Source organism: Enhydra lutris, unplaced genomic scaffold (genome assembly GCF_002288905.1).
Source record: "Enhydra lutris kenyoni isolate GAN:26980312 unplaced genomic scaffold, ASM228890v2 scaffoldscaffold41, whole genome shotgun sequence".
NCBI classification, from domain to species: Eukaryota; Metazoa; Chordata; class Mammalia; order Carnivora; family Mustelidae; genus Enhydra; species Enhydra lutris.
The window spans coordinates 10,147,806-10,155,712 of record NW_019154125.1 but is presented as its reverse complement, the minus strand read 5'-3'; positions in this window follow the sequence as shown (position 1 = coordinate 10,155,712).

The window sequence follows — 7,907 nt, the reverse complement described above, 5'->3', positions numbered from 1 at the left end:
GGACATAATTCAACCCAGAACAACAACTACTAGCAGCTGTTACCTATGAGCCAAAGTAAAATACTGCTTCTCTGGGTTCCAACAGAGCAGCGGTAGTCTCTCCTGCCACATTAACTCTTCATTTGGCAAACTCACTCTCAAGACCTGCTGCTTCTATGCACTGTGCTCAGTGCTAAGGGTAACAGCACACAAAATCAAAAAACAAGAAACAAACCTGGACCTCCATCAGGAGCTCACCTTCTGGTGTAGGAGCTCCATGTAGATAAATAACAATATTAGAAGAAAGGCATAAAGTGGCAAGTGTCAACAGAGCTAGAGGTGACTTCCTATAGGATTCTAAGGTCTGAAAAGATGCAATGAATCTAAAGAAGCTTTAGGGAATTTTTGATGAGGTGGCATGTGAACTGGTCCTTGAAAGATGGTTATAAATTGGCCAGGTAAAGATGGAGGGAAAAGGCAACACGTGAAAAGGAGGACATAAAGTTGTATGTGAGTGTGACATAAAAATATCCTCAGTATCTTGTGTACTTAAAGTATTAGTTGGGCTTCTGTTCCTCCTTCCCACCTCTTCCCCTCATACCATCACTTTATGCAGAGACTAGAAAAATCGAGTCATTTGCCAGCCTTCACAGGACCTAGATGAGTTAGATATGACTCACTTTATAGTTGTGCAAACCAAATCAAATTAAGTATAGTCTACCCAGTAATCACAAAGGACCTCTTTTGATATCCTTGGGTCATGTAAATGAGCAATTCAGGCTCAGAATCATATCTTTTAATCAAAACTCTCCCACTGGGTAGTAAGACAAATACATATACTCTTAAATCCTGAATTAATGTGATTTTTTTTCTCTTATGACTTTGAATCTTATCTACAATCAGATCTGAAGAATCCTTAAGTAAGAACCAAATATTATATTTCATAGGACAGTATATTTTTAGGATAGTGGTATTCTCAGAGCTTAACAATAGCGAATCAAAATAAACAGGACTTGAGAGGAACAGACACACATAAACTATTTAGATCAACAAAAAGTCACACCCAGTGTCAGAGAAAATCATAAACCCACCCTGGAATGAACTCTACCTTTAGAGGGTGGTTGAGATTTTCCCGAGGGACCTGTAGGAATCCTCTGCATTTTGTGGACATTTCTGGAGGTGCAGTTGAGTAATGACCACAGTGAGGCCATGGAGGTCCCCCATAACACTTCAGCTATCACTAGCTTGTTGGTCTGTGCTGTTCTGTGAAGACAAGTCAATGGGGTTTAAATTAAAGCACACCAATAGGGGTGCCTGGGTGGCTCAGTTGGTTAAGTGTCTGTCTTCAGCTTAGGTCATGATCTCAGGGTCTTGGGATCAAGCTCCACGTTGATCTCCCTGTTCAGTGGGAAGCCTGCTTCTGCCTCTCCCTCTGCCCCCACCCCACTCATGCTCTTGCTCTCTCTCTCCCTCTGTCAAATAAATTAATAAAATCATTTCCAAAAAACCCCAAACAAATAAAAAATAAAGCACACCAACACCTCTTTCCACATAGTTAGAATCTTTTAGAGTCCTCTGAAATACTTCCCTTCTCACAGCAGTGGTAATAACCAAATCGTGTTATCAGGCAGGCTCTCCAGAGAGCTAGGAGGACTCAGCTGATGCCTCCTATCAGGGCGAAGAACAGAAGTAGCCTTTGGAACTAAATTCATTCAAAGGCAGCACAGACAGAGAGACAACATCCAAGGCAGTCACCAAACTACATCCATAATTTCCATAAAAATGACACAACATTGGTCAATGCAGATAAAGAATGTAACCAGAATATGAAATCACGATCAACTTGACACAAACATCTTCATCTGCCTATGTCTTCACATGACAGCCCTTTGGGGGGAATTGTATTCAGCATATGTCTTCTTTCTGGTCCGTGACGAGTACTTGGTGAACAAAAATATCAGAGGGGACTGAAACGGTAGGGGGATGAATGACAGGTGATAGCAATAGCTAGACCCCGGGGGACCAGCACATCATCGAAGTTTCTGAGGGACAATTCTGTCAACACAGAGTGACATAGAGTTCTGGGAAGAAGGCTGGGTTTGTTTTCATACTGCGAAAGGAGTGCAAATATCCACAGGCATGTCATTCATGCTCACGATTTAAACTAGTTCACTGTCATGTCTATGACTGTGGGGAGGGCGCAGAATAGTCCCAGGGTCCTGCCTCAGACACATTGCGTTGCTCGCACCAGGCGACAGTGAGGGCTCTTGATGATCAGGAGCAGCTGTGTTCTCTCTGACAGCTGGTCCCAAGTGCATTTCTCAGCACACGCATCCCCTACGCCCATGAGCTGGGACACAGGCACACTTGGGCCCCTTCCGAGAGACCCACAGTGACATCACTGTGCTACTTGCAGCCTGTGAGGCTGGGTTCATCTCAAGATCCCCCAGATAATTTAATCATGACAACTTTCTACATGTAACACCTATTAATATTTGATGAACAGTTTGAGAAATTCTGCTTTGTGGTAATTTATGCATAAACAATATTTTATGAAAATTTTTTGTAACCTGAAAGGGTTTTTATTATTTTTCTTTTTTCTTTATTAATTCCCTTTTTATTAAGAAGCATTTGTGCTAAAGTCACTTCTTCTTCTTCTTTTTTTTTTTCCTGGTAACACAGGCTTGATTTTTTTTTAAAGCTTACCATTTTACTCACCCATTTTTATGTATACAAGCAATTCTGTTACAGATGGAGGTGCTGGGGTAGGGGGAGGCCCTGGGTGAAGTTGTTGCTATGAGGATGGCCTGTTTTCAGATGGGGAGCATGGTGGAGCCCACTACAAGAATAGAAGTGAACCTCTGAGACATAGAGAAGAGACAAAGGGAGAATGGATGGAACGGGCAGAGCTGTGAATCCAGGAAGGAGGAAAATTCAGGTCCTAAGCCTGGACCAAAGCCTACACCCACAGTTCTGGGGCCGGAATCCAGCCTACCAGGCAAGCCCTCTTTCAGACACACTCACGTCATGGTGGTACCCAACCCCACTCAGGTAGCCTGTGCTTTCTGGATGAGGAGAAGAACTTAAAAGAAGATGGTGTAGAAACAGTGGGAGGGCCTAAAAGCACCGCAGCTGACTGCTACACCTTGTCTGTACCCACAGCTCAACCCACTTGAGCCGGATGCTGCCCAGTTTCTGACAGTGGGCTTGCTGGCCTCTACTCGCCCTTTGAGACCAGCACCCCAACCTCTGCCCCCTTTGTTACTGGCTTGTTTGTTGCTCTAACATTAAAGGTGATTAGGAGAGCTGGATCTTCCAGAGGAAATCAAGTTATACAACCAAGCTTTCAAGCTCGGTATCTCTATGTTGCTCCCCTGGACTTCCAAAGCGACAGGCCACATTTGCCCTGGGTCATGAGGTTGGGGAGAGGGAGTTTCTTTCTGCAGCTCTTTCCTACCCAGCACCTCCCCCAGGCTCCAGCCCTGCTTCTAGAATCTTCTTTCCTCAAAGCCCACCTCTTCCTGCATGATGTCCCGGGCGCCATGTGACCCCTTACCATCAGTCCTCCCACCACCACCTTCATCCAAACTGTCAGGCTTAATGCCCAAAACATCCTAAGAACTTTCTGATTCAACTACATCATGGGGTAACTTGGTTGGCTCAGTCGGTAGAGCATGTGACTCTTGATCTCGGGGTTGTAAGTTCAAGCCCCACACCAAGTGTAGAGATTACCAAAAATAAACAAACAAATAAATAAATAAACAAACTACCTCATGAGGCTGCTCTGAAAATTAAGTGGTTTTTATGCTTTTTTGTTTGATACTTGCTGCTTATTTTTCAAAGCTCTCTACCTCCTTTGACAGACACAATCCAATTTCAGAAAGTTCTTTCTGTTCGAAAGTCATAAGTTCCATCATTTGGCAACCATCACAACAGTTACTGACTCAGGCAAGAATCATCAATGGGTGATGCTAAGCTAGTGGGTAAAAGTTTGATGAAAAATAGGAAATTCATACAATTATCAAGGTATTTCCCTACAAGATACTGACTCATTATAAAGGGAAAAATAGTGACTTTAGAGTGGAAAAACTAGGCAGATACCACCTTAACTAAGTGACCAAACTTCACCTCACTGGCAAGGACAGAAATGAGCCCTCTGTGACTCCCGATAGCTGCACTGACAAGAACGAGCAGCGCTTCATTTGAGGGATGCTTCTGCCAGATATGCATAGCCTGAACCTAATTATGAGGAAATACCACATAAATCCAAAACAAAGTGTGATCCGGGATGTTCTTTTGCTATGAAGTGTATTTGTGGGGCAATTGCTGAGATTTGAATGGCTGCAGATTAATTAATAGTGTCGTATCAATGTTAGTTTCCTGATCAGAGAATGTTTTAAGGAAATACCCACCAAAGGATTTAGGAGTAAAAGGGCATCAGGTCTGTAACTTACTCTCAAACAACAGTTCAGAAAAACTTACTGATTGATAAAGAGCACAAATCACTTGAGAATCTGACTGAAGGACAGATCGTGATTCTTTGTGCTCATTTTGGAACTTTTCTTTAAGTATGCGGTTATGAAAAGCTAAATAGACGAGTACCTAGATACCATAAGAGCACCTAGAAAGGAAGTTTGGCCTCTCTAGAATAAGAACTGGGGACAGGGCATATCCCAGATTGGGAGACCAGCTTGGTTTGAGGGGCTAGGCACCCTTCCTAAAGATCAAAGGTCTGGAAGGAGGGGAATGTGGCACTGGAGCCTCCACCCTCCAAGAGAAAACAGAAATGAAGTCACAGGCAATTCTCCCTCTTACCTTCTGGACATTCCCCAGTAAACCCCCAGACCCCCAATCTGACCACACAAGACTTTTTTGTACACATAGTTTACTATTGTGGTCTAATTGTCATGTATCACAATCTTGTGTATCATCAAGTGACAAATAATTTTATTATAAATTTGACAAGATTCCAACCTCAATTAGGTTATTGGTATGCTTGCCATTATTATTTAACTCAGTTTTTTAAATAACTGCTCGTTCAGGTAGTTTGGTTATTCCTTTACAACGTCCAAGGATTGATGAGGATTCAGCTCAGGCACATTGCATTGCTTCTGTGGTATTCCAGGCTGAGAAGCTGGGACTTTCCAGAAGGCACTGTAAGCCAAGGGTTGGAGCTTGAGCTATGATGTCAGGTGGAGAGAATGGGTTCAAATCCAGTGTGTACCACTTCAAGGTGAAGTTGGGTGGGTCATCTTCCTTTTTTGAGGCTCTCTTCTTATCTATCAAACACAGAAAAGAAAGCCCAGTTGTTGTGAGGACTGGTAGGTAAGCGTTAACATAAAACAACCCAACCTGTCCGGTTCTTCACTGGTAGTTGTGACAGAAATGCCTGGAAATCACCCTCTTCCCAGCGAACTCTGGATGAGTCAGCACTCAAGCTTGCCTCTGTAAACACCTGCAGGAACCCTCCAGCAAAGTGAACCCTCTCCAGCCTGCAACCTTTCCAGCTGTTTTTAGGTCAGTGGATGCCTGATACGATAAATAGACAGTTTAATTAAATAAAAAGAAACTTAGAAAAATGAGTGAAAGAGTTGTTTCTATGTAAACTAAGCTGAATATTTGGAGAGAGTCACAGGTAAAATGGTAAAAATAATAATTCTGCTGATTTAGGAATTATTTAGGTGGGGGTGAAGAGGCTCTGGTCAGAGACTGTGAGAGAGATGGCTTTGGGAACCCTTCCTCTGCTTCCACAAAGCTATAACTGTAAATCAGAAAGGAGGGCCCATGGGTGTGGTTTAGGTAAGAAAGATGACACAGAAGGCCAAGCTGGGGATTCATACTCAGGGGCGATCTCCTGGCATCACCTGAGAGATGGGCAGTGAGGGAAGGAATGTGAATGCAATTTTAGGTTGAAGTTCAAGTCAAATATCTAAGGCACATTTACATCACTTTTTTTTTTTTATTTCCCCCCCTTTAAACAGCTTTTTGATTCATTAGTCCCTTAGACTAATTAGTCCCTTACTCCACATTAGATGAAAGGCCTTCTGATGTATTTTATTAGGAACCCTGCTGGTAGGTAGAAACCATTTTTTTGGCATGTACAAGTACCCCGTATTCACCGAGGGTGTTGACTGGGCTCCTTCCCAGTGGTTCCTCATCTTTGCTGCTCATCAGCACAAGCTGGGGAGCTCTGATGATCGAGTCCCTCTCACTCCATCCCGGGACTTTGATTCAGTTATCTGAGTAGGGCCTGGGTAGGTGATTCTCATGTGCCACCAGGGTGAGGGACCACTGCTCTGTATGATTTGCAACTTGGGCCTCAGTCTGTGGCCATCTTTGCGAGAGTCAGATGATGAGTCTTAGCCTCCACTCTGTTCCTCTCTGCAAAGCCAACCAGGGAGGGGGCTTGTGGAGAAAATCGGTAAGACTCCCTGAGTTGTTGGGAGGAGTCTGAGCTCCTGGAGGGCAGCTCCCAGAAAAGTAAAAGGGGCATTGGGACAGTCCACGCCATGGCAATGGGATGAGTGGCAAGTCAGATGGCAGGATGGGTAGGATGGCATGAGGGTATGGGCTGAGATTGTCATTCCTCATCAGCCCTTAAGTGCCACGATCAGGCACATGAAGATGAAGATTGTGTTGGAGGAACATTTCCTTGAAGTCAGACATTTCATTTTCCTATCACTGGGTTATGCATAGTCGATTCTCATTGTTTGTGGTAATCACAGTCTATAAAGTTGCCACACACAGTGATTTAGCTAACATTGAACCACTGTTCCTGGGAGGAAGACAGGGTTCAGTTGCTGAGAGCCTCTGGCCATCGCATGTTCATCAATTGATAGATAAATAACCTCGTTTTGTGTGGTTCTGTTTAAAGACACTTTATTTAATGTATACTGTTGACTCACTGACATTGAACTCATGGCCAACAGCACCATAACTCACGCCCGAATAAAGCTTACCTAACACATGCCTTTCGTCCATAAGGTACATCCCAGCTTTCTTGTGCTCAGAACACTAGACAGCATTTCGGCACTACCCTCAGGAGACATTTTAAACAGTGAAATCAACACAAAGTACAAAAATGCAAAAAACCTGGCACTAAACAAATCCTCAGAGGATATGGGTTTATGGTACAAGAGCTTGAACAAGAAGGCAGAGCATCGCCTTCTTTGACTTCTGCGGGGTACGTGTGCATGAGGAGATGCAGATTCTCACTGTTGTGCTCATGTCCATGCCTGGCTGTGAGAGCACTGGGAGTATTGATTTTGGGGTATGCTTGAGTGTTCGTGAGTCGGTGAATTTGCAGATATGGAATTTGAAAGAACAAGCATTGCCTATCCATACTTGGTGCCATTTCCACTACATCCTCCTCTTGTCCTGCTCAGTCATATCCCTCACTTTCTTCAAAAGTCTGCTTTCCCCACCAAGAGGAATCTTTCTTGATTTACAACCTTCCTCTGATCATTTGCCTGTGTTCAATTCCCATCTGAGAATACCCTAGAGAAAACTCAGTCTGTCAGTCACTGAACCAACCGATACTAATGAAGTATTTTAAAGCACCCAACAGAACTTTTCTGTTTCAAGATTTTATTTTTAAGTAATCTCTACACCTGATGTGAGGCTTGAGCTCACAATTCCGAGAACAACAGTCGCATACTTTACTGTCTGAGCCAGCCAGGCATCCCCTAAATTCCCTAATAGAACTTTTGAGAAGTGTGGTGGGAGGAAGATAAATACAAGAAGCAATGACTTCCAAGGAGAGGTCTGCTTTTTACTAGCAGTTGAGGAGAGAAAGTTACCATGTGAAACAAAGGCAAACCATGTCGGAAAGGACCTTCGTCTAGTTTACAGTGAATGTTGCACACTACAGGTGCTCTAGATGTCTAGAAAAGAAAGATACCAATGAGGTCTTTAAATAAAGCTTTTCC